Here is a 5,560-nt window from a genome sequence, read left to right as displayed (position 1 = left end):
ACACCAGGTGTCTGCACTGACTTGCCTCACCATCTCCTATGTGAGGTGAATGTGTCATGTTACAGAGGGTCACACCAGGTGTCTGCACTGACTCGCCTCACCATCTTCTGTGTGAGGTGAATGTGCCGCGGTACAGAGGGCCACACCAGGTGTTTGCACTGACTCGTCTCACCATCTCCTGTGTGCGGTGAATGTGCCACAGTACAGAGGGTCACACTAGGTGTCTGCACTGACTCGCCTCACCATCTCCTGTGTGAGGTGAATGTGCCACAGTACAAAGGGTCACACCAGGTGTCTGCACTGACTTGCCTCACCATCTCCTGTGTGAGGTGAATGTGTCACGGTACAGAGGGTCACACCACGTGTCTGCACTGACTTGCCTCACCATCTCCTATGCGAGGTGAATGTGTCATGTTACAGAGGGTCACACCAGGTGTCTGCACTGACTTGCCTCACCATCTCCTGTGTGAGGTGAATGTGTCACGGTACAGAGGGTCACACCAGGTGTCTGCACTGACTTGCCTCACCATCTCCTGTGTGAGGTGAATGTGTCACGGTACAGAGGGTCACACCAGGTGTCTGCACTGACTTGCCTCACCATCTCCTGTGTGAGGTGAATGTGTCATGTTACAGAGGGTCACACCAGGTGTCTGCACTGACTTGCCTCACCATCTCCTGTGTGAGGTGAATGTGTCACGGTACAGAGGGTCACACCAGGTGTCAGCACTGATTGACTCACCATCTCCTGTGTGAGGTGAATGTGTCACGGTACAGAGGGTCACACCAGGTGTCTGCACTGACTTGCCTCACCATCTCCTGTGTGAGGTGAATGTGTCACGGTACATAGGGTCACACCAGGTGTCTGCACTGACTTGCCTCACCATCTCCTATGTGAGGTGAATGTGTCATGTTACAGAGGGTCACACCAGGTGTCTGCACTGACTTGCATCACCATCTCCTGTGTGAGGTGAATGTGTCACGGTACAGAGGGTCACACCAGGTGTCTGCTCTGACTTGCCTCACCATCTCCTGTGTGAGGTGAATGTGTCATGGTGCAGAGGGTCACACCAGGTGTCTGCACTGACTTGCCTCACCATCGCCTATGTGAGGTGAATGTGTCATGTTACAGAGGGTCACACCAGATGTCTGCACTGACTCGCCTCACCATCTTCTGTGTGAGGTGATTGTGTCGCGGTACAGAGGGTCACACCTGGTGTCTAAACTGACTCGCCGTGCTGTCTCCTGTGTGAGGTGAATGTGCCACGGTACAGAGGGTCACACCAGGTGTATGCACTGACTCGCCTCACCATCTCCTGTGTGAGGTGAATGTTTCACGGTACAGAGGGTCACACCAGGTGTCCGCACTGACTCGCTTCACCATCTCCTGTGCGAGGTGAATGTGTCACGGTACAGAGGGTCACACCAGGTGTCTGCACTGACTCGACTCACCATCTCCTGTGTGAGGTGAATGTGTCATGGTACAGAGGGTTACACCAGGTGTCTGCACTGACTCGGCTCACCATCTCCTGTGTGGGGTGAATGTTTCACGGTACAGAGGGTCACACCAGGTGTCTGCACTGACTCGCCTCACCATCTCCTGTGTGAGGTGAATGTGTCGCGGTACAGAGGGTCACACCTGGTGTCTAAACTGACTCGCCTCACTGTCTCCTGTGTGAGGTGAATGTGCCATGGTACAAAGGGTCACACCAGGTGTATGCACTGACTCGCCTCACCATCTCCTGTGTCAGGTGAATGTTTCACGGTACAGAGGGTCACACCAGGTGTCTGCACTGACTCGCTTCACCATCTCCTGTACGAGGTGAATGTGTCACGGTACAGAGGGTCACACCAGGTGTCTGCACTGACTTGCCTCACCATCTCCTATGTGAGGTGAATGTGTCATGTTACAGAGGGTCACACCAGGTGTCTGCACTGACTCGCCTCACCATCTTCTGTGTGAGGTGAATGTGTCGCGGTACAGAGGGTCACACCTGGTGTCTAAACTGACTCGCCTCACTGTCTCCTGTGTGAGGTGAATGTGCCATGGTACAAAGGGTCACACCAGGTGTATGCACTGACTCGCCTCACCATCTCCTGTGTCAGGTGAATGTTTCACGGTACAGAGGGTCACACCAGGTGTCTGCACTGACTCGCTTCACCATCTCCTGTACGAGGTGAATGTGTCACGGTACAGAGGGTCACACCAGGTGTCTGCACTGACTCGACTCACCATCTCCTGTGTGAGGTGAATGTGTCACGGTACAGAGGGTTACACCAGGTGTCTGCACTGACTCGCCTCACCATCTCCTGTGTGAGGTGAATGTTTCACGGTACAGAGGGTCACACCAGGTGTCTGCACTGACTCGCCTCACCATCTCCTGTGTGAGGTGAATGTGTCACGGTACAGAGGGTCACACCAGGTGTCTGCACTGACTCGCCTCACCATCTTCTGTGTGAGGTGAATGTTTCACGGTACAGAGGGTCACACCAGGTGTCTGCACTGACTCGCCTCACCATCTCCTGTGTGAGGTGAATGTGTCACGGTACACAGGGTCACACCAGGTGTCTGCACTGACTCGCCTCACCATCTCCTGTGTGAGGTGAATGTGCCACAGTACAGAGGGTCACACCAGGTGTCTGCACTGACTCGCTTCACCATCTCCTGTGCGAGGTGAATGTGTCACAGTACAGAGGGTCACACCGGGTGTCTGCACTGACCCACCTCACCATCTCCTGTGTGAAGTGAATGTGCCACGGTACAGAGGGTCACACCAGGTGTCTGCACTGACTCGCTTCACCATCTCCTGTGTGAGGTGAATGTGCCACAGTACAGAGGGTCACACTAGGTGTCTGCACTGACTCGCCTCACCATCTCCTGTGTGAGGTGAATGTGTCATGGTACAGAGGGTTACACCAGGTGTCTGCACTGACTCGGCTCACCATCTCCTGTGTGGGGTGAATGTTTCACGGTACAGAGGGTCACACCAGGTGTCTGCACTGACTCGCCTCACCATCTCCTGTGTGAGGTGAATGTGTCACGGTACAGAGGGTCACACCAGGTGTCTGCACTGACTCGCCTCACCATCTCCTATGTGAGGTGAATGTGTCATGTTACAGAGGGTCACACCAGGTGTCTGCACTGACTTGCCTCACCATCTCCTGTGTGAGGTGAATGTGTCACGGTACAGAGGGTCACACCAGGTGTCTGCACTGACTTGCCTCACCATCTCCTGTGTGAGGTGAATGTGTCACGGTACAGAGGGTCACACCAGGTGTCTGCACTGACTTGCCTCACCATCTCCTATGTGAGGTGAATGTGTCATGTTACAGAGGGTCACACCAGGTGTCTGCACTGACTCGCCTCACCATCTTCTGTGTGAGGTGAATGTGTCGCGGTACAGAGGGTCACACCTGGTGTCTAAACTGACTCGCCTCACTGTCTCCTGTGTGAGGTGAATGTGCCATGGTACAAAGGGTCACACCGGGTGTATGCACTGACTCGCCTCACCATCTCCTGTGTCAGGTGAATGTTTCACGGTACAGAGGGTCACACCAGGTGTCTGCACTGACTCGCTTCACCATCTCCTGTACGAGGTGAATGTGTCACGGTACAGAGGGGCACACCAGGTGTCTGCACTGACTCGACTCACCATCTCCTGTGTGAGGTGAATGTGTCACGGTACAGAGGGTTACACCAGGTGTCTGCACTGACTCGCCTCACCATCTCCTGTGTGAGGTGAATGTTTCACGGTACAGAGGGTCACACCAGGTGTCTGCACTGACTCGCCTCACCATCTCCTGTGTGAGGTGAATGTGTCACGGTACAGAGGGTCACACCAGGTGTCTGCACTGACTCGCCTCACCATCTTCTGTGTGAGGTGAATGTTTCACGGTACAGAGGGTCACACCAGGTGTCTGCACTGACTCGCCTCACCATCTCCTGTGTGAGGTGAATGTGTCACGGTACACAGGGTCACACCAGGTGTCTGCACTGACTCGCCTCACCATCTCCTGTGTGAGGTGAATGTGCCACAGTACAGAGGGTCACACCAGGTGTCTGCACTGACTCGCTTCACCATCTCCTGTGCGAGGTGAATGTGTCACAGTACAGAGGGTCACACCGGGTGTCTGCACTGACCCACCTCACCATCTCCTGTGTGAAGTGAATGTGCCACGGTACAGAGGGTCACACCAGGTGTCTGCACTGACTCGCTTCACCATCTCCTGTGTGAGGTGAATGTGCCACAGTACAGAGGGTCACACTAGGTGTCTGCACTGACTCGCCTCACCATCTCCTGTGTGAGGTGAATGTGCCACAGTACAAAGGGTCACACCAGGTGTCTGCACTGTCTCGCCTCACCATCTCCTGTGTGAGGTGAATGTGCGATGGTACAGAGGGTCACACCAGGTGTCTGCACTGACACACCTCACTATCTCCTGTGTGAGGTGAATGTGTCACGGTACAGAGGGTCACAACTGGTGTCTGCACTGACTTGTCTCACCATCTCCTGTGTGAGGTGAATGTGTCACGGTACAGAGGGTCACACCAGGTGTCTGCACTGACTTGCCTCACCATCTCCTATGTGAGGTGAATGTGTCATGTTACAGAGGGTCACACCAGGTGTCTGCACTGACTCGCCTCACCATCTTCTGTGTGAGGTGAATGTGTCGCGGTACAGAGGGTCACACCTGGTGTCTAAACTGACTCGCCTCACTGTCTCCTGTGTGAGGTGAATGTGCCACGGTACAGAGGGTCACACCAGATGTATGCACTGACTCGCCTTGCTGTCTCCTGTGTGAGGTGAATGTGCCACGGTACAGAGGGTCACACCAGGTGTATGCACTGACTCGCCTCACCATCTCCTGTGTGAGGTGAATGTTTCACGGTACAGAGGGTCACACCAGGTGTCCACACTGACTCGCTTCACCATCTCCTGTGCGAGGTGAATGTGTCACGGTACAGAGGGTCACACCAGGTGTCTACACTGACTCGCCTCACCATCTCCTGTGTGAGGTGAATGTTTCACGGTATAGAGGGTCACACCAGGTGTCTGCACTGACTCGGCTCACCATCTCCTGTGTGGGGTGAATGTGTCACGGTACAGAGGGTCACACCAGGTGTCTGCACTGACTCGCCTCACCATCTCCTGTGTGAGGTGAATGTGTCACGGTACAGAGGGTCACACCAGGTGTCTGCACTGACTCGCCTCACCATCTCCTGTGTGAGGTGAATGTGTCATGTTACAGAGGGTCACACCAGGTGTCTGCACTGACTTGCCTCACCATCTCCTGTGTGAGGTGAATGTGTCACGGTACAGAGGGTCACACCAGGTGTCTGCACTGACTTGCCTCACCATCTCCTGTGTTAGGTGAATGTGTCACGGTACAGAGGGTCACACCAGGTGTCTGCACTGACTTGCCTCACCATCTTCTGTGTGAGGTGAATGTGCCGCGGTACAGAGGGCCACACCAGGTGTTTGCACTGACTCGTCTCACCATCTCCTGTGTGCGGTGAATGTGCCACAGTACAGAGGGTCACACTAGCTGTCTGCACTGACTC

Source organism: Lissotriton helveticus (genome assembly GCF_964261635.1).
Source record: "Lissotriton helveticus chromosome 1_1 unlocalized genomic scaffold, aLisHel1.1 SUPER_1_unloc_9, whole genome shotgun sequence".
Taxonomy (NCBI): domain Eukaryota; kingdom Metazoa; phylum Chordata; class Amphibia; order Caudata; family Salamandridae; genus Lissotriton; species Lissotriton helveticus.
The sequence above is the reverse complement of the archived record's forward strand: the minus strand, read 5'-3'. Positions refer to the sequence as shown.